Source organism: Sarcophilus harrisii, chromosome 3, assembly GCF_902635505.1.
Source record: "Sarcophilus harrisii chromosome 3, mSarHar1.11, whole genome shotgun sequence".
Classification (NCBI taxonomy): domain Eukaryota; kingdom Metazoa; phylum Chordata; class Mammalia; order Dasyuromorphia; family Dasyuridae; genus Sarcophilus; species Sarcophilus harrisii.
In genome coordinates, this window is record NC_045428.1 from 331,763,605 (window position 1) to 331,788,220 (window position 24,616).

A 24,616-nucleotide genomic window follows, 5' to 3' on the forward strand; every position below is an offset into this window, starting at 1 on the left:
ATCAAGATCACAAAAATAGTAAGCACTAAGGTCCCTTCAGCTTTAAAACTATGATCCCATGTCAAACCTATCTTCCATGAATCATGTCAAAGGAAGGGAAACATTTAGGACTACCTGATGAAAGAACCCTTTTAGATGATCAATTTATTTTACATAACAGTAAATGCTCTTCTAAGGAGAACTAGCCAAGATAACAGTTTTCCTTTAGAAATGAAGTTTCTATAGCAAGTCATGCATGAAGTTTGCTAAGCTTTGTGGATTTTCTATCAATTCTGGGAGTTACACATTTTAACCTAAATAAATATATCTGACTCAGTCTCAAATGAAAACTAAAATTACTTATAAGCTTGTTTTTGAAGGGGAAGTACAGGTGGGAGCAAATTAACTTTAAAACACATAAGCAAACATACACCTGAACACACATGCTTTTGGTTCAATACTAAACTCTGAACATACTACAAATTGGATGTATTTAATCTTGAGAGCAATCTTCTATGCATTGCCTAAAGGATGTTCTACATCTTCCTCAAATCACTAAACATTGGGATTTTAGAGCAAGTGTCCTCACCAAGGATATTCCAGTTGCAAATTCCATTTTTTTTTTCCTGGGGCCAATTACTTCTCTGAGTTGAATAGCACAATGAGGCAGTAAGGAGGGCAATATCACACACCCAGTGCCCCAGAAGAATCAGTTTGCTCTATGTTTGTCCATTGCTACAAAATATATTCCTATGTCTAGCTAAAACTGTTTCTTAGAACTAGATTTAGCAGAAAAGAATATTTGAAGCAATCCAAATCCATCTGCACTACCAGAGAAATATCTCAAAGTGTGTGTGTTCTAATGAAAAAGGATTAGTCAGTGCCACATGAAAAGGATAGCCATAAACACCCTTTGATTACTACAGAAACCTTTCCACTGGAGTCTCCATCTCTTCCTGCACCTCTAATGTATCATGTACATCACCTCCAGATTAGCCTTTTCATAATGACACTTTCATCCAATCAACCTCTGCTTTGAAACCTTCAGGAACTCATTTATTTGCAGGACAAAGTTCAAATTTCTTCACAACCTGTCTCTAATTCTTCAGTGATGATGATGATATCTTTCCAACTTTAGCTACCAGGATTCTGCAATATAAACTCCCCCCGTCTCCCCTCCCCCCCCCCCTGCCCAATCCAAATCATTCTCTGTCCTTTGGTTTCATCTTTCAGTCTTCTATCTCCCTACTCTTCTTTCCTTGCCTGGAATACTTCTTTCTCTTCTTAACATGTTTCCAAATTTTAGTCATGCTTTCAGGCCAAACTCTACCCACTCTCTCTTTCATGGAGTTTTCTTTAAGCTCATCATTCTACTTCTCTTCACCAGTGCCTTTTCCCACTCCAACCTCAAGCACATATTCTTCATCTATTCTACCAGTTAGGGGTGTGTGTGTGTGCATGCGTGAATGTCCTGTACCACAAACTAAGATTAAGGTCTTGATTACAGTGTCTAGGGGTGACAAGCATATTATAAGTTCCTTTTAGACATAAATCACTTGCTTTGTTTTGTCATTCTATCCTCAGATAAAATGTGCCTTGCACATAGTAGGCACTTAACAAATTTTTGTTGAATTCAATTACATTTTTTTAAAAAGTGTAATGGCTTGATTCATACCTAACTCCCAATCTGTAACAACTGCATATCAATGAATAGCTCTCGATGGTCATACTTGACAAAGTGCACTTTCTACAAAAGAAGTTGCACGTGATCTGAAACATGTATGACCTCTTTTGTATGGACCAAATAGCTTGTAGAAACCAAGCTAAGGAAAAGAACCTTGAGAGTTCATCTAAACCAATAGCCATGTGTGCTCTAACTGCAGCCCTGTTTAGCCTACTTAAGACAAGGAAAAAGCTACAGAAAGAAGGTGGGAAATTCAGGGATCTTTCCTTCCTCTGATTTTTGTAGGGCTTGGAAAGGAACAATGAAAGCTAAATTTAATTATTCCTTTTATCATAAGATGAGCATAATTAGGAAGCAAAGGGAAATGACAGCTAATAATTATTCTCTTTTTTTCCTAATTAAAGTTTAATGACTGTATTTCCTCAGTTACTGCCCAAAGTGGCAGTCTGCTCTATTTGTTCGTTAGGTTAACATTAAAATGCTGCCTAATTTCATATATGGCTGAACACAACCTAGATCAGATATGTGCTTTATCACAGACATCTCTGTCATTCCGGCCTCTACCATCAGTCAAACGTTGAGAAATAAATTTGGATTACAAGAGTTTCAAGATCAAAATGGTCCAGGGAAATGATTTCTGTATCTAGAATCAGATGTTCTGAATTCAAATTACACATGTGCTATTTATTACTATGTGTGACCTTGGGCAAGTTATTTTGGGATTAAATTTCCTTATCTGCAAAAGCAGGCTTTTGGACAGTATGGCATTTTTCAGTTTTAAATCTCTAATTACAAAAAATAACATTGTTATAAATCATCAGCATTTTTATACATCACTAACAAAAACCAACAGCAAGAGATAAAAAGTGAAATGCATTTACAATAATTGTCGATAGAATAAAATATTTGTGAATCTATCTGCCAAAGGAGGATCAAGAATTATATAAGCAAAACTACAAAACACTTTCCACACAAATAAAGTCAGATCTAAACAATTGGAAAAGTATCAAGTGTTCTTATATAAGTCGAGTAAATAAAATAAAGATGACAATACTACCTAAACTAATCTATTTATTTAGTAATACACCAATCAAACTCCCAAGAAACTATTTTACTAACCTAGAAAAAATAATAACAAAATTCATCTGGAAGAACAAGAGATCAGAAATTTCAAGGGAATTAATGAAAAAAAAAAAGCAAATGAAGATGGCTTAGCTGTACCAGATCTAAAACTATATTATAAAACGATGATCATCAAAACCATTGGTACTAATAGATTAGTTGATGAGGTTATACCTGTGAACCTATAGGTTAGATTCACATGACAAAATAGTCAATAACTATAGCAATCAAGTGTTTGACAAACCCAAAGACCGCAGCTTTGGGGATAAGAATTCACTATTTGATAAAACCTACTGAAAAAATTGGAAACTAGTATGGCAGAAACTAGGCATTGACTCATACCTAACACTGTATACCAAGATAAGGTTGAAATGGGTTCATGATCTAGACATAAAGAATGATATTATAAACAAATTCAAAGAACATAGGATAGTTTACCTCTCAAACTTGTGGAGGAGGAAAGAATTTGTGTCCAAAAAAGAACTAGGGATCATTATTGATCGAAAAATAGATAACTTTGATTATATTAAGTTAAAAAAAAATTTGTACAAACAAAATTAATGCAGACAAGATTAGAAGGGAAGCAATAAACTTGGAAAACATTTTTACATTCAAAGGTTCTGATAAAGGCCTCATTTCTAAAATATATAGAGAATGGACTCAAATTTATAAGAAATCAAGCTATTCTCCAATTGATAAATGGTCAAAGCATATGAACAGATAATTATCAGATGAAGAAATTGAAAGTATTTCTAATCATATGAAAAGATGATCCAAATTACTATTGATCAGAGAAATGCAAATTAAGACAACTCTGAGAAACCAGTACATTGTCATATTGACTAGAAGACAGGAAAAGATAATGACAAATGTTGGAGGGGATGTGGGAAAACTGGGACACTGATACATTGTTGGTGGAATTGTGAATGGATTCAACCATTCTGGAGAGAGATTTGGAACTATGCTCAAAAAGTTATCAAACTGTGCATACCCTTTGATCTAGCAATGTTTCCACTGGGGTTATATACCAAAGAGATCTTAAAGGAGGAAAAGGGACCCATATGTGCAAAAATGTTTGTGTCAGCCCTGTTTGTAGGGACACAAAACTGGAAACTGAGTGGATGCCAATCAATTGGAGAATGGTTGAATAAGTTATGGTATATGCATGTTATTGAATATTCTTGTTCTGTAAGACATGATCAGGAGGATAACTTCAAAGAGGCCTGGAGAGATTTACATGAACTGATGCTAAGTGAAATGAGCAGAACCAGGAGATCATTATACATGGCAACAACAAGACTATACAATGATCAATTCTGGTGGACGTGGCTCTCTTCAATAATGAAATGATTCAAACCAGTTTCAATTGTTCAGTGATGAAGAGAGTCATCTACACTCAGAGAGAGAACTGTAGGAACTGAGTGTGGACCTCAACATAGCATTTCCACTCTTTCTGTTGTTGTTTGCTTTCATTTTGTTTTCTTTTTTTAGATTTTTTTTTCCTTTCTTGATTCGATTTTTCTTGTGCAGCAAGATAACTTTATAAATATATATAATATGTTGGATTTAACATATATTTTAGCATATTTAACATGTGTTGGATTACCTGCCATCTAGGGGATGGGGTGAGGGGAATGAGGGGAAAATTTGGAACAGAAGGTTTTGCAAGGGTCAATGCTGAAAAATTACCCATGCATATGTTTTGTAAATAAAAAGCTTTAATTAAAAAAAAGAGAGAGAGAAATAGTCCATAAGGGAAAAAAAGTAATATTGTTACATCAATAGTAAGTACTGCTAGCTGCATTTGAATCCAGATCCTCTGACTCTAGGGCCAAAATTCTTTTTATTGCAGAGCTCTGGTCTTGAAGGCAGGAAGATCTGAGGTCAAATCCAACTTCAGGTCCTTACTGTGTTACCCTGGGTAAGTCAGTTCATCTCTATTTGCCTCAGTTTCTTCATCTGTTAAAAGGAAATGATAACAGTACTTCATGGAGTTGTTGTGAGGTTCAAATGAGATATTAATTGTAAAGCACTTAACATAATACCTAGCACATAAGCATGACAAATATTATTATTATCATTATTATGATTAGACTGTCAAAGCCCTTGAAATCAGGCAAAGAAGGTTAGAATTAATCCAGTAAGGAAGAATTTTGGGCTTTTAAATAGAAGAGTAGCAGAATGAAAGCAGTGTTTTAGGAAGATTAACCTAGAAGGAGAGTTTAGAAGAAGTTGAAGGGAGAAGAAACTGGAAGTCTAGAGGCCAGCTACGAGGTTTTATATCAATACAGACAAGAAATAACAAGATGCTGTATACAAGTTGGGAAATACAAGAGGAAAATCAAATCCAGAAGACATTTCTAAAGAAATAGAAGGAAAAATTGCAGATAGGATTGAGTGAATAAAAGAGAAACGACCTAGGCAACTTCAAGGTTCTCAGCTGAGGACCTAGAATGTTAGTATCCCTGGCAAAACTAGACAAGCTGGGGAGATCAGGTAAAATGAAGAATTCAGTTTTAGACATGAGATGAAGAATAGGGTACCCAAGCACAAAGTTCCTCTAGTGAATGATGACCCAAGGCTAAAGCATAAGTGAAAGATCAGTACCAGAAATGGATATAGATTTGACTTTCTGAGCATGTATGATAACCCTCCTACAAGAATTAGTCAAAATATAAGTTACTAATTAAACTTAGCTCACATTGTCTAAATGATTTTCTAATAGGAAAAGGGTATGATAAGTAATCATCCCAAAAAAGCCAAGTAAAATATATTCTGAGAGAATTTAAATATTTCTAATTGTATAAAAATATATTACTAATTTTAATCATCATTGCTTTCTTTGACTTTGTCACTTTTCTTGTCAATTTCTTATCTAGAAGTTTTGGCTATGAATCACAATTAAATTTGGTAGTGGTAAAATTTAGGACAAAAGTTAAACAAAGCCAGCCTTTATACCTCATCTATCTAACACAAAGTAAATATAGTAAGCACCCAATAACTACTTGTTGGTGGACTAATGTGGAGGAAACAAGTCAACTCATAAAAGACAAAAATAGTTTTTAAAAAGTGTGTCCTAGACACTAACTCTTGTAGGAATAAGATTAGCAATCATTGTAGATGGTCTGTTCTCATGAAAAAGGTGGAAGTTGAAAATAAGAAATAATTGGGACATGATGAGACAAATTAGAGGCATTTCAGGATCAGTTTCAACTTCATTCTAGCATTCTAATATATATGAAAAATATAATTATGGATATAGAAAAAATACTATCCATAAGGCAGTCCTACCTCAAAAATAGTGAATATTAATCATCATTGGGATCACTGGAGTTGGGGGAGAAGAAAATTTGAGGAAAGATATTGGACTGTCTGACAGTCTATATAGTATTAAAAATAGAAGCATAGTTGGAAAGAATTATGTAGCTCAAGTCCATCATTTTACAGATGAAGAAACTAGGAAGGGAGATGTACAAGGTCAGTAGTAACAAAGGTAGTAACAAAGCCAAGATATAAATTCCAATTATCTAACACTATGAAAATGCCAAAAGAGGAATTCCTTCTCTTTACTACCAAAAAAGACAAAAACAAAAACATCCATTTATAAGTGGCTGCCTTAGAACTTAAGAAATAGTTCCTTGAGGTTAGCCTTTTGGCCACCAAGTTCCATATTCAGTAATTAATATGGATATTAATAAGAAGTTGTTGGCAAGAAAGTAAAAGAGTTATTCTCCATTGCCTCATCCTCACCGTTTAAGGATCATAGAATTAAAGTAGGAAAATCACAGAATCTCAGTGTTGGAAGGATCTTGAGAAACCATATAGTTTAAATTTACCTGAGCAAAAGCACTTGTACAATATTCCTGACAAGTGCTGTCTCCTTTGAACATATATCTGAGATATGACTCAGAATACTCTAAGATTTATAAAAACAGATGACTGCTACCCAATTCTGATGACTTGAATGGACATAAAATGATACTTCCAGGAATCTAGAAAACAATACCAAAAATTACAAAGTTTTTAGACAATAAATTGAAGATCATAGGAGCACATAAGATGTTTTAATCACTGCTGTTTTTCAAATGTAAAGGGTACAGAATTAAAACATAAAAACAAAAACAGATTTGGGATTTGAACAACTGGTTAATGAAATGAAGCCTGGAAATGGAACTTGGATTTCTGAACCAGAGGTTAAAATCTGAAAACTGTATAATGTTGATTAGAGATAAAGTAGGTTTAACAAGGAGTATAGTATATATACCTGATGTTTTGCAAATCTCATTAAAATAACTTTAAATTTAAGAGGAAATCAGAAGGAGGAAATTGCCTGTGTATAGGCACAGAATTAGAGAACAGAAACCAAAAGTTCTTAATCTTTTTTATGTCATGGATTCCTTTGACTAGTATGATTAACAATTTAAAAGAGTAGGGTTAGATTGGTGATTTTGTTGCCAGAAGGGAGTCCTAGATGAAATGCCTGACTCTATTAATACCTGTTTGTATCCTATGGTCTAGATTTTTCCTAGAACCTCAGTGGGCTTCTCACAGACAAAGGTGGGAGTGAGCTTGACTCTTCCTGGTTCTGAAAATATCATCGCACATTTTCTCTCTAATATTTATAGATGGTTTAAAAACTATGAATCTTTGAAAATCCTCTTTTCTCTTTTATAACATTTTGGCACCATCCCTACAGAAGTAGGAGGTATGCTAAGACTGAGAGTCATTTCAATTTTTTTTATGCATGGCTTGCTGTGGACAAAGAAATTAATCACCAATAGTCTATTCTATAGTGAATCATTTTCCCCTATTTAACCAGGTTGATCCTTAAAAAGCAGATTGAATCTGTTGCTAAAACAACATTTGAAGAGTTTCCAGCATTAGGGAACATGGCAGATCCTGCCCTTTTATAGTATATCCTTTAAGAAACCAAGCTCATACCCCTGGAAAGGCATAAGAGCCTCAGTCTGGCTCTGTAACATCTATCCATGGTGTCTACTTCTGCACTCTGGAACCAAACAGGACCTACCCATTTTCTCTTCTATATGACATCCTTTCATATACTTCAAGACTGGGAGTTTTCTTCTGCTGGCTTTTGTTCTGCTGAATTTTTTCTCAGTTCTTTCAAGCAGTCCTCACATAGCATGATTTTTAAGCATTCCATCATTCTAACCACTCTCCTCTTTGTGTCCTCCAGTTTGTCAATGTCCAAAATAAGATGTCCAGAATGAAACACATATTCCAGATGTGATTTTATTGGGGTAGAAGTCAGAGAGATCATTCTAGATACAATCATTTTAATGCTACATTGACTGATGTTATGTGCAAAGACCAATAAATCAATCAACTCTTTAAAATATGAACTTTTAATTAGGTGTACCTTCCCTATACAATATTTATGAAACACATTTTTTAAATCCCCGTAGAATTTGACACTTATCCTTTATGTATGAATTTATCATAGGCCTTGGAAAATAATGAAAGCTATTGAATTCTAAGCTCTTCAACTGAAAAGACTTAAGAGAAAACTTGGAGGGTGGATTTAACCCAATCACAGCCCTGCTCCCAGACTACTTGATGATGAAAAATTGTTCTGGTCCAATGATTTGTCCACTGTCAAATTACTATAAACTGAACCCTGCTCTTCATCCATCATTACATCCTTTCTATGTCTTGTGTTCCTGATTTTGACCCCGCATTTACTTCAGACAGCACTGAATTTTTCACTTCCAGAGTTCATCTGCCTTATCATTCATAATCTTCATATTTTTCACTGCAGCACAGACTTTAACTTATGCAGGAATTTCTCATTTGTAGCAATTGGGTAATGCAAATTAACAATTAAGCAGCAAAACAGAAATACATTGTTCACTGATGGAATTCTCAGGATATGGGAATATTTGGCACTCTTGGTATCTCAAAAAGACAAGTCTGCAACTTGATAGGCAGTTTCAAGTTGAGCAGTAAGTTATATTCAGTATACATTCTGAGTAGACAACAGTTATTAACAATGATCCTGGGACAATTGGATATTGTTTAGGCATAGAGATGTCAAGAAATTGAATTAATGACTAGAAAAGGTAGCACAATGGTCAGAAGGTGAGGTTATAGGGCCACAAACTAAAGGGTTTTCAAGAATAATCAACAGGACATATAGTGATAAAGAAGAAAAGACATTAGAATGTGTCAACATCTAACATAAAGAATCATAAAATTACATATTATGATTAAATAAATCAAGGAGGCCAAAGACAACCAAACAAGCAATCAACCAATAGATATTCATTAATCACTTGCTATGTTCCAGAGCTACGTATACAAATAAAAAGAGTAAAAATAATCCCCATTCTCAAAGCTGGGAGACCAACTAGAAGGCCATTGAAATAGTTCAAGTGAGAGTTGATAAAGATTTGAATTGTGGTGATTACGATGTGAAAAGAGAAAAGGAATAAAATGAGATGTTGCAAAAGTAGAGATAGCAAGATTTAGCAAGTGATTATATATGTAGAGTGGGGAAAAATAGGTAGTCAAAGAAATTTCAAGCCTGAGAGACAAAAAATGCTGGTACTTTTTTACAGATATAGGAAATTTGGAAAAGGGTTTAGGGGCAGCTAACACTTTCAGTTTGAGTTACATTGAATTTAAAATGTCTGTAAGACATCCCTCTGGAAATATCCAAAAGGCAATTGAAAGATTTAGGATTTAAAATCAGGGAGAGATTGAGGTTGGACATATAAATGTGTGTGAGTCTGTATAAAGATGATGATTAATCCCTAAGGAAATGATGAGGTCATGAAGAGAGCAAGTATAGAGAGTAAAAAGAAGAGGGTCAAGGACAAAGCCTTAGGAAAAGTCCACAGTTGGTATCATGATATGGATGATGAACCAAAAAGGGAGATTGAGGAGGAATAAAACAGGCAAGAGATAAAAGTAGAGAGATCAAGGTAACAAAAACTTAGAAAAGAGAAGTATCTGAGGAACTGAGGGTCAATAGTGTCAAATGGTGCAGAAAAAAGGATGAGAACTGAGGGGAAAAAAATCATTTGGTGGTTAAGAGATCACAGACAGGAGGAGAGTGTCCAGTAGGTGAGAAGGTGGCAGTGCTGGTGTCTGAGGAGAGCCAGCTGAAGAGGGTAGGGGGTGGGAAAAAAGCAACCATGATGGCTACGAAGAAGGACTTGGGCTGGGAAAGTGGCAGCTTTGGAAGTCTGGTATTGCTGGGTGTAGCAGCCAGGCTGGAAACCACTACTGTTACAAGTGTGCCCAATGTAGGGTCACATATGTGGATATCACTGTGTGTTATGTCTGGGCTAGCTTTCTGGAGGTCCTCTGGATGGGACTTGGTCTCAGCAGGATAGATACCACAAGGATGGTCAGGAAAAGAGTCTATTCTTGAGTCTCGAGTCTGTCTCCTTCACAGTCTGTTCACTGACTGACCCTGTCCCCAGATCTCTCAGCCCTTAAATACTTTAGTGTGATTACAACATTACAGCACACTATGTATGTATGAACCAGAGGATCATTACATCACCATACTAAGTACTAAGTATATGTAATAAAGAACCATCATCTCATCAATCACACTGAGTTAACACCTTGTTGTAAGTATCCTTGTTTCAAGTATACTTCTCTAGAGTTCTGGCCCTCTACACCATGGGCAGCTTTGTATGCACCTTCTGCTCTGGTCTCCTGAGAGGCCTGAATCTTCCTCACTGAGTCAAATCCATCTCCATGACAACCTTTACTGAGCCTGAAGTGATATTCCTCCAGTCTTGTGGAAATAAGGAAGATCTGGCTGGTTTTTTTTTTTTTTTGATTCACAAACCTCCTTAGTGCCAGACTCCAGGGACCCTCAAAAAGTGAAGGAGTTTCTAAAGAAGAAATATGAGAAGCGATGGTATGTCCCCTTAGACCAAGTCAAGGGGCCATCCCACACCAAAAGCAGCACCTCTACTTCCATCCAGGATTCTACTCCAGATGTAAAGCCCTGAGGACACTTTTTGGGAACTCTGTGCCCTCTGTTGTCATCTCCAGCACTAACTAGTCTGTCCCAAAGGCTCAGCTCTCCCAACATCCATGCTACTAACCACCCTCCTTCCCTTCAGTCAAGAAAGCTAGAAAGCTAGAAAGCAAGAAAGCCCTTCTGGCTGATATTGTGGAGAGCCTTTTTCTGCTCCCCAACTGGCATCGATTTTGCTATCTTTGGGGGCCAGGGGACTTTCCATGGAGGCTTTGCCAACTTTGATGCCTTTGGGGACAGCTCTTTCTCCTCTACAATCCCTTCAGCTGGCCAAGCTTTATTCTAGACCCAGCCAACTCCCATAGACAGGTAGGTGACTCCATTTGGTATTTCTCTTGCCCCTGCTACCCAGCCAAATGTCCTTTAAAATATGAGCAATGTCATGGGAACTGGGATGTCAGCTGGTGGTGTTCCTAGCAGAGCCTTTGGGACCACTGGCCATGTCTCTGGACTCCACACTGCTGTTTCCAGCAGTAATAGCAGCCATGCTGGACTTGGATTAGGGGCTTTCACCAACTCTTTCATCGGGCTCCTTACTTATAATTGCCTTCCGCCAACCCATTCCAGTCTAATGGCATGGCCTCTGGCTCAGGCTTTGTAGGATTAGGAGCAGCTAACTGGGGCAAAGATCTATGTACCATCCAGTAGGGATTTCTACCAATCTCTTCATGACTGGATCCTCATCAAATCCATTTGCCTCCAAACTTCTTCCAACTAATCTCTTCTTGTAGCACTATGCCTAGGAGGACTACATCTTTCCTGCTCTCTGCCCCCAAGTATCCTTCTGTTCCCTAAATCCCTTGTGGCTATATATAGTTTTTTTGGCATTACCATGGTATCATCCCAAGGTAGGGATAACCTTACTTTTGGTTGATGGGAATCTTGGGTATAATTCAAGTGTTAATGTTTTGCCTTGGGCTTGCCCATAAAACACCAGTGCCTAAGCCAGTAGCCTGCTCCCAGATCAGCGAGAACTGTGGGAGTGGCTCCTCCTGTATTTTATTATTTCTAAATTTTTTTCTTCTTTTATCTCCCCTCTCCCAAAAGCCTTCTCCTGTGGAGAAAGTTATAAAATATAAAATACAGGTTGAAACAGAGAGAGAGAAAGAGAAAAAGAGAGAGAGATAGAGAGAGAGAGATCATAGGCACAATTGGAGAGTTTCAATTGAGTGATGAGTTTGGAAATCACAAGGCAAAGGAATTAAGGAGAAAAGGAAAGGACAAGTACTGGAGGCAATTAGTGTAAGTGGTTTTTAATACTTTAAGAAAGAGAAGGGAAATATAAAATGATAATTTAAGAGGAAGATGGGTTCTGCTGGAGCTCCATTGGAAGTAATAAGGAATGAACCAATAGATGAGAGGTTGAATTAAGGAGCAGAATATAACTGAATGACAACTTGATATTCTCACACAGTCTAACAATTTAGACTTTTTACATTGTGTATTGACAATACACTCCTACATTCCTTAAGAAGAAAATGCTTATTGACTAGCTGATTCCTATGTAATTTTGGATAACTTTGCCAACAAATACTAAGCATCATAATGAATTGCCAGAGATTTGTCAAATACTATCTCATAATAGTGATTCTAATCATAATGCTAAAAAGATCTGTTTCGCCCTCCCTTTTTACAGATTCATTTGCTCAATAGATAGATATTAAATACCAAATATGTATAAGATTCTTTTAGGAATTGTAAAGTCAAACAAACTGAATAGACATGTTCCCTACCTTCAAGGAGATTACAGTTGAGTAGAAGAGATTCCTTATCTATAAAATGAGAGAGCAGACTGGATAATCTATAAGATCTCTTTCAGTTCTCCATCTATCATCTTCTAATCTCATCAAATACAGAAATATCACAAAAGGTAGATTGTATTAAATGATATGAGAGAAATGAACTAAATATTATGGAAGTTAAAAGTGAGGTTTTGTTTACTATTATGTAGAGGGATGAAGGAAAGTCTGTTGGAAGAGCTACATTTCATTCTGAGGCTTAAAGAAATGAAAAGAGTTTAAGAGTTAGTGATGGAGAGAAAACTGGGTTGTATGATTTATCCAAGGTCACATTCACAGTCCTATGACATTAATTTAACTATGTAACCTTATCTCATGTCTCTCTGTTTCATATATTATTATTAATTATTATTATTATCAATTATATATTTAGCCAAACTGGACTGTTCTCTGTCCTCCATTATCATTTTGCTCTCACTTGTCTCCATGGCTTTGTTCATCCTATCTGTTGTACTAGACTCCTGAATTATTCCATATCCATTAAAAACTTTGAAGTCAGGTACCATATTCTCCATGAAGCATTGTCTGATGTTTTCTTCCTCCCGAAATGTCTCATTACACTTTATTTGAACCTTTTTTTAGCACTTATTTCACCCTCCTTTGGAGCACAGTCCTTTTTTTAATAGATCAATTAATTTGCACTTGAGAGTAGGTCCTGTGTTCTGATCTTTATATCATAGTGCTTAACACAATACCTTATACACAGTATATGTCTATTTAATAAATGTCTGTTTAACTCTATTTCCTAAATCTTTGTGAATCTTGAAACTGGTTCCAGTCAGTGCAGTATGCATATATTCTTGACTACCAAACAATTGATTAACCTTCACATAACTCAATGGAAAGTTTCAGGTGAGTCCTAGTGGAGCTGTAAGAAGGGAAATAAAATTAAAAAGCACAGACACCATCCTCATGTTATAAATGTCATATCACTCTGGAGCTTCATCAACAAGGGGACACATTAGCATTGTTTTAATCATTCTCCTATTGGAGCACAAACATTGCATGTATAATTATACTGCTGTATTGTATTGTACAAATAACCATGTAATGACATCGCTGGAATTTCGTGGTTCTTCATGGTAACGCCAAGTATAATTACCATGTAATCTGCCGAGAGCAAACAAGGCAGTAATTATTCTGTAATCCAATCTAATTATGGGGCAACTAGATTGTTATTTGTGCTTGGGAAAAAATACATGCACAGAAAAGGAGTCACAGAAATACATTAAACTCATCTGTGGATATGATGAAGTGGGGAACTTAGTCATAGAAATCTACATTGACCAGTGTAATAATTAGCTTTCAGAAACATTGACAGAAATGATTGAAATGCACATTTCACAAATTTGCACCATGAACATGTAAAAAGCTAGGATGCCATCCTTGGTGCTGAACTAGTTTTCTTGAGTGATTGATCACAAAGAAGCAAAGGATGGCTAAGAAAAAAGAAGCTAAGAAAGTAGCCCATGAAAACATAAATGCAGGGTGAATAGTATTTAGAAGTATATTGAGTAGATGGTTGTCCTCATATGTGTTTTGAGAGATGAAAAAGTTCTGATCTGCTAGGAAATACTTTTCCTATTATGAGACCACTCTTGTACATAGCAATTTTATCTTTAGGCCTCCTAAAGTTTTCTACCTGTATGTACTTTATTATCTTGTAGAGGAAAACCTGGATTCTTTTAAGTTTTGCCAGAGAAAGGTAAGTTCTGGATGTAACCACTAAAGTAGAAAAGTTGGGTTTCATAAATTGTACATTTGTCATCAGAGAGCCAATCTCAGCTAAGTTGAAAGTAATTCATCATCAGCTTGGTTATAGGCTACTGAATTCATTGTTTGGCCTAAACAAATTTCAAAGATTGTTTACCATAGTTCAGAGGGTAATCAGCACCAGAGAAGGCAGTATCTACACCAAAGAAATTTTGGATTTTTGAAGAATTTAAGAAAACATTTTCTTCATATTGCTTCTATCAAAAAGAAAATAACTTTGAGATGGTATGCCAGTTGACATGAATTAATTTATAAGTTGTCTAACAAAAGTAAGAGTTTCTTTCGGTATGATTTTTCTTGTACAACATGACAAATATGAAAATATGTTTTTTTAAAAATCACACATATTTAACCAATATCAGATTGCTTCTTGTCTTGGTGAGGGGGTAGGTAACAAAGGGAGGGAGAAAAATTTGGATTACAAAGTCTTAACAAAAATGAATGTTGAAAACTATCTTTACATGCATTTGGAAAAATAAAATACTATTGAAAAAAGAGTAGGGGCTTATAAGATATGGAACAGAGCCTGAAAATACTCTCTTATTTGGGAGGGAAAGTTTATTCATTTATTTGAGTCTTGGCAACTCACTTTACAGTTTGACCCTGAAGTTAAATAAGTCAAAAATACCCTACTCACTATCCTTGAATCCTTGTCATTTCTGCCCTGTCAAATTCAACTCTAAATCATTTCTACCAATTGCCTTTTGTATAGAAATACTTCTATACCCATGTTGCAAGCTATTATAGGAGTCATTCCAACTGTAACTACTGAAAATTCAAATTATGTAATTTCATTTGAGCCCCCACTGCATAGCAATTATTTTATTCTTTCATGAAATAGTTTCTCTAAAATTTTTCCTCTTTCTTCAAGCCACCCATGCCTTCTCTACTTCATACTATCTCTCCAGTCTTAGTGGTATCAACTCCTACTGTGCAAAAAGATTAAGTACACCTGTCATAAGTTCCTCCATCTACCCTTCTCCATAGTTCAAAATCTCTCTAAAATTTTACCTATCCTTTCCTTTGATTTCATCTTCAAGGAAGACACTTTTCCTCCTTGCAAAAGTCTTTGATAACATCTTCATTTAGTTCCTATGGGAAACTGCCTCAGTTTTCCCATTTAGAAACCATTATATGGTCTAGACTATAAGCTACCTTATTCTGTTAACTTTTATTTGAGTATGCCACAGAAATCAGTTAGGGGAACCATAGGTATAGAGTTAGAAGGGTTCTTGTAAATCACCAAGTCCAATCCTCTCGTTTAAGAATGGAGGGATCTGAGGCCCACAAAGGGTAAGTGACTAGCTCAGCTGTTTGGTGTCTGAAGTAAAAGTCAAATGTAGACCTCACTCCTTACAGTGATCTGCCCACTATTCACTTCTCTCTTTTCTTCACTTCTGATTTTCACTCTGGAGATTTTTCTACCTTTGTGGCCCCTCCACTAACAAACCTGTCCAGAATAAAAAACAAATTTGAAATGAATTTCTCCCTGTGTTCTCTAGATATGAGATGAAGGGAAGAAGTTTCCAGTTGAATTTTGATTAAAAACAGAAAATCTACAAATCATTTTCCTTAGGGAAGAAGTCAAAGAAAAGAGCATTAAATGGATTGTAAACAAATGCAGGAGAGTTAAATTGGCAGAATGGAAAGTTTGAATAAGAAACAGAGAAAACAAGATAAAATCTGAAATAAAGTTAATTTCAGTGAGCAAAAGTAATATGAAAGAAACAAAGCATAAAGACAGAAGTACAGGGATAGAGTGGAGAATCCTGGGGTCTACGGATCATGTGATCTAAGTTTGACTCGGACATTTACTTCTGCCATGAATTATGTATGTGATCTTGCACTAGTGAATTTATCTTTTTATAATGTCATAAACATAACTTTGGATTTAGAACTAGTGAGATTATTCAAAATCATCTTGTCCAAACCTTTAGATGAGAAAACTAAGACATAAATAAATAAATAAGCAAGCAAGCAACTTGCCCAAGATCATACAGACAGTAAATGGCAGAGCCTGGATTTGAAAGGAGGCCCCTTCACTTCAAATTCCAATCTTTTTCTACTATACCATGCATATGTATAACCAAATTGTTTTACTAGTCTTTGATATCTCTGATAATGTATTTTATGTTATTTTTTACATACAAATCATTGTTGGAAACAGTCTGCAGCTTACTTACATCTATTATGCATCTTTCTAATTTGAATAATAGGATCATAAATTTAGAACTGAAAGAGACCCTAGAGATCAACTAGTTCAAACCCTTTGTTTTACAGAGAAGGAAACTGAGACCTAAAGAGACCTACTAAGCTCACTAGACAAAAAGGAATAGAGCTAGGGTTAGGAAGGAAAGAAGAAAGGAAGTATAATGATGGAAAAACTGAGGCAAGATAGAAATTAGAGATTATTTAATAATTTATTTAAAAGGGAGAGATTTACTGGGACCAAATGGATCCATGGTTTGGTCCCAGGGCTGAATAAGACTATTGTCTCCAAGAATCCAGCAAACAATGTGAGTTCTTAATGATTTACTTACACATGGCTCTGACTCTGGGGGTAGACTGAGGCAAGGGTAGACTTAGGGTGCTGAGAGCAGGAATGGGACTCTGACAGGGTGGGATGAATCACCTGGAAAGGGGGATGACATAATAGGGAGAGGCACCTAGAAAAATGCTTTCTAATTCTAAAGAAAGAATTGATGGAATCTGAATGAAGACTGAAGCATACCATTTTTTACTTTGTTTATTTTTTCACATTTTTGTCTATTGTTTTCTGCAACATAACTAATATGGAAAGGTATTTTGCATGACTGCACATGTATAAATATATCAAATTGCTTACCTTCTCAGTATTGAGAAAGGAGAGAGAGGGAAGAAGAGAATTTGGAACTCAAAACTCGGAGAGGCATCTTGATAAGATGGTATCTGATATTCTGATAGCTTGGTATGGGAAGAGGCATTTTGATATTCTAAAACATAAGATCTTTTATCCTTATCAAATATTCTGATTAAGAGGGAGGGGTGGTTTCACAGGACTGAGCAGAACAATTAGGGAAATTGGTTCAGGATAATTAGGGAAACTGAGTCAGGACAATAAAAGAGAACTGTAGCATAAGAAGGAAGGAAGGAAGGAAGGAAGGAAGGCAGGAAGGAAGGAAGGAAGGAAGGAAGGAAGGAAGGAAGGAAGGAAGGAAGGAAGGAAGGAAGGAAAGAAGGAAGGAAGGAAGAGTGATGAGGGGAGCCTGAAACTGAAGGGGGGACCCTAAACCTCTCTCTCTGAAATTCCTTCAAGGAGAAAGTCTCCTTGAATTCTGGCCTCTGTAATCAGTCATGTTTCCCTTAGGCAGAGCCAGTTTCAGGCTCCCCTTATCATTAGGAAGGGAGGAAGGGAGAAAGGGAGGGAGAAAAGGAAGGAAGGAAAGAAGGAGGGAAGAAAAGGAGGAAAGGAGGAAGAGAGAAAGGGAGCAAAGGAGGGAAAGAGGGAGGAAGGAAGAAAAAGAAACAAAAAAGAGAGGAAATGAAAGAAGAATTGAAAATTGAAAAATTGAAAATTGATACTACTCAAATTAAGGGGAATGATTAAGTTGTGGTTTATGATTATGATAGAATACCATTGTACTGTATGAAGTGAAGAGCAGATGCTTTGGGGGAAACCTGGAAAGACTTACGTGAATTGATGCAAAGTGAAGAAAGAAGAACTAGTACAACAGTGTACATAATAACAACAATGTTGTGTAATGATTAACTGTAAATGTCTTATCTATTCTTAGCAATACAAAGATCCAAGACAATTCTGAAAGCCTTATGATGAAAAATGCTTTCTAATTCCAAAGAAAGAATTGATGGAATCTGAATGAAGACTGAAGCATACCATTTTTTACTTTGTTTATTTTTTCACATTTTTGTCTATTGTTTTCTGCAACATAACTAATATGGAAAGATATTTTGCATGACTGCTTATGTATAAATTATATCAAATTGCTTACCTTCTCAGTATTGTGAAAGGAGAGAGAGGGAAGAAGAGAATTTGGAACTCAATTTTTTTCTAAATGAAATGTCAAAAATTGTTTTTACATATAATTTGAAAAAACAATATTTTTAGAAACAAAATGCTAATTAAATAAATACATACATAAAATTGTTCACTTAAATCTAGTATTCTATTACACAGTATTTGAAAACAATTGGAAATGGATAACAGAGCAAATGTATGTCAGGAAAAGGAGATATTTCTTTTGTCACCAAGCAAAGACACCAGAGTAGGAACAACCTGCTTTGAATAAATGCAGCCCTCTATTATTTTGTTTGATGTTCTTGACCAAATTCAACATTTTCAAATTGTTGTATTACTGGTTGTATAAAAGTAAGGATTGGAACAGGGGAACCCTGCATCTTGATCTGGGTCTATGGATTACAAGCTGTTTTCTCTAGATGGAGGAAACTTTCACAGAAAGTTCATCTTCATTAGAAGAGATGGGACTTAAAATAAACCTAAAAGATAGAAAGGATTTGAAAATGTAGAGATTTGAATTAGTCAGAGCTTTCCCATAATCCCTGATTTTTCTTTCTCTGGTAACTTTGATCACTAGAGGTAGAGCATTAATTTCCAAACTTCTGGCAACTTTCATATTTTCAGATGAAATACTCCTGTTGACTTTATCAAAATATTTCGGAGGCACCAAGTTTTCTAAAGCTAAGGCCTAAAAAAACAGTCTGTGCACTGAGTTTGGCATAACAATAATCCTTTGCACTTTAAATGATCTTACCTTCTGGCAAAATGCATTACTTTGACCAGTGCCAGATGTTCACTGAGGAAGCTCTCCCTATATTCAGAGATCTGAGACCCAGAAAAGAGATATGATGCTTCATATCTCTCGACATTTTCAAAATCCTGTTTCTTGAAACAGCTGAGTAAACCCAATCATGTTCTATGCACCACAATAATTTTGGTTCTGTACCCCGCTGTGAGACAACAATTAGGAGACTGTTCCTACAGGTCCCAGGAATGTCTGCATTGTCCATACATGAACCTGCCATGAGAACTGCTAATCAAGAACTAAAAATGATTGTGTCATGGTTCAGCTCACTTGTGTTTTTTCATGTAAATAAATCCTGTTTTTGCCCTAGCATGTTAAGCTCTCCCTCTTAGGAGGAGAGTCTTCTATTTGCAATTGTTTTTCTCACTTTGAAATTATGATCCCTGAATCTCCTGTCCTGCTCTGTTTAATTCTATCCAGCCACAGTTTAGAGGCCAGTTGCAGTCCAGCTGACGCCCTCTAGGCTAGTGATAGATGTAGGATGAGTTAGCACTAAGGTGAATTGGACATAATGTAAAAGGATTCACCAGTGTTTGGTGAATTCTGCTTCACAGTGATATGAAGAGACAGTATTCCTGTTCTAATAAGAGATAAGAAGGTTATTAAGGATAGAGCTCAATATATGCCCTGACTGAAGGGAGATGTCTACACAAAAGTCTTAAGGTGATACTGAAATCCCAAATTTCAAGTCAGGTGAGGGCCCTTTTTTGAAATCAATGAAAGAATGGCTAAGAAAAACATGGAGACAAAATTTTAGGTCATGTATGACAGTATTTCCTCTGACAAATTTTTGTTTATGAATAAATAAACTGTACTCCTTATTCCTTCAAAGTAAATTATAAACAACATCCTGCTTCCTAAGGAAAGTTATACAGAAATCATCGGATCAGAATTCTGAATTTTTATAATTCAAGAACTAGAAGGAGTTCTTAAAGATCTCAAGTCCAACTCTAAGCTCATTAGTCTTCTATTGAAGACTATTTTATATTATATTCTTCAATAATCTTCTCTACAACTTGCATCAAGAGGTAAAATGGAAGTATCATTCCAACTATCCTTCTTGTAAACCAGATAGTTCTCCTTGTCTTAGAGCCTTGCTTTCCTTGTCTAGGTACTGAAAGATTACAGTGGAAGTTATTGTTACATATTTTGAAAACAGATTATAAATTCATTATTTGAGGGATAATCTTGTCAGGCAGGTCTGCCTTGGTGTTGACTATTTTTATAACCTAACATTAGTTAATCGCCACTGCTCTGAATTTAATCCCTCTGAGAACAAGATGAAAAGTGGTTTCATGAGGCAATATTTAAAGGCCAACAAACAATAACATGCCTATATCATTGCTTCTGCAATTTCTTTTTCAGGAAAATGTTCAAAAACCTGTTTGGGAGAATGGATGTGAAAAACTTTTAATGGCTAATCTTGCTGGATGATACTTTTGATGAATAATGTAGAAGTATTTAAACTTTTGGGTAGAGGGCTTATAATAGAAGTTTATGTGCATATCAAATATAATACCTCTGAAGACTACCTTATACCTACAAGCCACAAAAAGGGAGTAACCAAGTAATTCACAATTATTTCTGTTTACATTTTGATATATAATCTTCATCCTTCAAGCTAATTATTGGTTTATTTAAGGAAGACATGTTGCCTTGCTAATATATCTTTGCATTAATGTATCTAAATTGTAGAATGTCATGTTTTTTCCTACAAAAGAGCCAGAATAAACCAGTATCATCGTATGGTCATAGACAGCCAGGTGTTCACAGGTCTCTCTAATGAGCATAAAGTTAAACTAATAGAGGTTATTATGATAGTATAAAATTTCTTTTTGCTTTGATATAAAGCTATCCCCTTCAATTTTCTCATAGTGCCCCTTTTTGCTTATATATTTATGTCATGATTATTTCTTTATTTGTCCTTTCTCCCATTAGGTTATAAATTCCTTGAGATTAAGAGCTTGTGTACTCTCTTTGGATCCCAAATAAATTGGGATCTTCTTCTCAGGACAGAAGGTTTCTGCTTACAAGTGTTTTCCTCACTTTGAAATTATGATTCTTGAACCTCCTGTTTTTAACCTGATCTGTTTAATTTTGTCCACCCAACTATTTGTACAATTTGGATCCCAAATATCTATTCCTATGCTTCACACATAGGAAGTTCATAAAGTAGTTTGAAGCAAATTGAGTACTTGGACTTAAATAAATAGTTTAAGCAGCATAATGTCACCACAATCAAGCAAGGAGGACAAATGATCTGTAAGGGTTTTTGCCAATTTCTCTTACACTCTTAATTTGCCTATAGATAAGGAGAAACAACTTCTGGTTATCAGTTTCCATTTTATGGGTAAATTCATCTCATTCACATTCTAAGCTATAATTACCTGTAGCATATTGTCCTCTTTCCCATTTTACTCACTATCCTCTTCACACTATCCCTATTCCCTCTCACTCCTCTGCTTTACTTCTAATTGCTACCTTGCCTTCCTATATCTTAACCTACCCACACCTCCAGAAGTCCTTCCCTTATCCTCTCTTCTCACCCTATCCCATTATCCTCTTATTTCTTTCTCAATTTAAAAGATTTTCATACCCTTCTAGATAGATAGGTAAATAGACAGGTAGACAGATAGATAGATAGATATAGATGTAGATATAGTTACCTTGTTTCCTTTTTAACCCATTCCCAATAAGAATAAGGTTTCAGCATTACCCACTTCCCCACTAACTTTATCTACATCAATTTTTTATTTCATGTATCATTTGAACCCTTTTTATCTCTCCCTACATAGTTTTATTTTTTTAGAACCACCCCATCATATTAAGCTCAGCCAAAGCCTTTTTTTCAAACAACCCAAATAAAAATGATAGTCATAAAAAACTGATATTTTCATATATAAGAAGTAAACAATTTGTCTATTGAATTCTTTATAATTGGTCCTTGATATTTATATCATATTTCTCCTGGATATTACATGTTGCATTTTTCCTTAATTTCTATTGCTTTTATCACAAATATCTAAATGTCCTTTATTTCAGTAGATATCCTTTTTTTTTCTCATTCAGGATTATACTTAACTTTGCTGAGCAAGTTCCCCTTGGTTGTAATCCCAGCTCTTAAGTACTATGAGAAAGAGGGTACCATGGAAGAATGAGGAAAAATATCTCATATAAAAGTGGTACACAAGGAAGAGCTTTACAGTGAAGAGAAAAATACTTGATGTGGAGGTTCTGGGATTTGGCTATAATATTCCTGGGAGCTTTTATTTTGGGATCTTTTTTAGAAGATTTGATGGATTCTTTCAATTTCTATTTTAACTTCTGGTTTTAGAAGATCAGGGTAGTTTTCCTTGGCAATTTCTAGAAAGATGATGTCCAGGCACTTTTTTTGATAATTACTTTCAGGAAGACCAATAATATTTAAGTTATCTCTCCTAGATCTATTTTCAAGGTCAGTTGTTTTTCCAATGAAATATTTCATATTTTTTTCATTTTTTAAATTTTGCTTTATTGTATATTGATTTTTCATAAAATCATTAGCTTCCATTTTCTCAGTTCTATTTTTTAAGGAATTATTTTCCTCAATGAGCTTTTGTACTTCCTTTCCCAATTGGCCAATTTTGCTTTTTAAGGCATTCTTCTCACTAGCTTTTTGTATTTCCTTCTGTGCCTCTCTCAATCTTCCCTTAATTTTTCCTTCATCTTTCTTATTTCATTTTCAAAGTTCCTTTTGAGCTCTTTCATGGCCTAAGTCCAATTATTATTTTTCTGGGAGGCTTTGGATTTAGGAGCTTCGACATTGTTATCATCTTTTAAGTATGTGTTTTGATCCTCTTGGTCACCATAATAACTTTAAATGGTCAGAAACTTTTTTTTTTTTGTTTTCTGCTCACTTTCCTAGCCAATTACTCTACTTTTAACTCTTTGTTGAAGTAGGACTTTGTTTCCAGGATGGAGGATGCATTGTTACAAGCTTCAGAGATTTTATACAGGTGTTTTTGGAAATCCTTCTAGGAATCTGACTACATTCTTTTCTGCCCTGGAGCTGTTAGAAATGTCCCCACCCCATTTAGCTATAAGATCTAGTGTGCTGACTGGGCTGGGGCTTCACTGCCTGAGGCTGTGCTGGGACTGCACACCAGACTTCTACCCTATTGCCACATACCCTCTCCACTGACTTTCCAATTCCTCCCTGGTATCCTCGACTAAGAGGTCTAAAAGCTTCCAGCACTGTTGCTGATTCAGAGGTCCTGGTTTGCTGATGCTGTGGTCCTGGGCAGGAGCTGGGACTGGGGCTGCATACTGAGCTCCCACACTAATGTCACAAACATTTTCTGCTGAGCTTCTAAGTTGCTTTCATTTGGAAAATGTTCTCCTCCATCTTTGGGGAGTATTCTAATGCTCTAAAATTAGAGTCATTATTTAAAGGAATTTGGAGCAGTTTGAGAGAGAGATTGGGCAAATTCCTGTCTTAACTCTACCATCTTGGCTCTACTTCCTTATAATTTCTTTTTAGAGTTTTTCCAAGGACTCTTTTCTGTGCTTGGGGCCATCTGGCATTTCTCATTGAAAAAGGATTGGCTTTTTAAAGCTCTGTTGTCTTCCTCTGAATGTGAACTCAGATCCTCTCTATCGCCATAATAACTATTTATGGTTGTGTTCTTTCTTCTTTGCTTACTCATGTTTATTTATTCTTACTTTGTTTTTAGCAGCTATTAGTATAAAGTTCTAGTCTGAAGGTATGAGAAATGATACACCAAGTCTTAGGTCCTTTTTACTATATTTTCTGAAATATATCCTGAGGACCAATCTTGGGCTAGGTTCTCCTCTCCATTCCTAAGTCATGGCTAAAACCCCTGGTCATTCTGTCCTGCAAATAATCTTGTTCTTTGCATTTCCTCTAATAACTGCAAACTATAGTTGTCCTGTCAGCTCCAGAACTGAAAAACAGAGTCTCCCTCTCCTTCAAGTGCTCACAGCCATCATGTTCCCCACACTTCTGCTACTGCTCTTTCTCTCTTCAGTCACAGTCTGGGATATGTCTGGAAAGCACACTTGTGCTTGGTGTTTCTCAGCAGAGGAAGGTCCTTCTATCCTAACCTATTCAACTATTAGACCACTATATTGTACATATGACAGTCTAAAGCTGAGGCTGACTCCCAACCCCAGTTGCCTCCAGGGCTTATTGTTTAATGATTCCATAGTGTTGATCTGAAATTGTTTTCACTTTTTTCAAACTGAATCTCTGCCAAGGAAAATCTTTCCTGGATTTTTCTTAGACTATCTTAGTAGAACAACTCTTTTTACCCCAACTTTTTGCCCAATGTTCTACATTCCCTCTGAGGCAATGTTCTTTTTCTGTGAAGAAAATTTGGAGAGCAAAAGTTTTCTGACCTACTCTGCAATCTTCCCAGAA

General features: G+C 35.8%; 1 pseudogene; it reads left to right on the top strand.

The window, feature by feature from the left end:
• LOC100927669 overlaps positions 1-11,465 on the top strand; it is a 43,977-nt pseudogene extending 32,512 nt beyond the window's left edge.
• Positions 11,466-24,616: the final 13,151 nt, after the last annotated feature.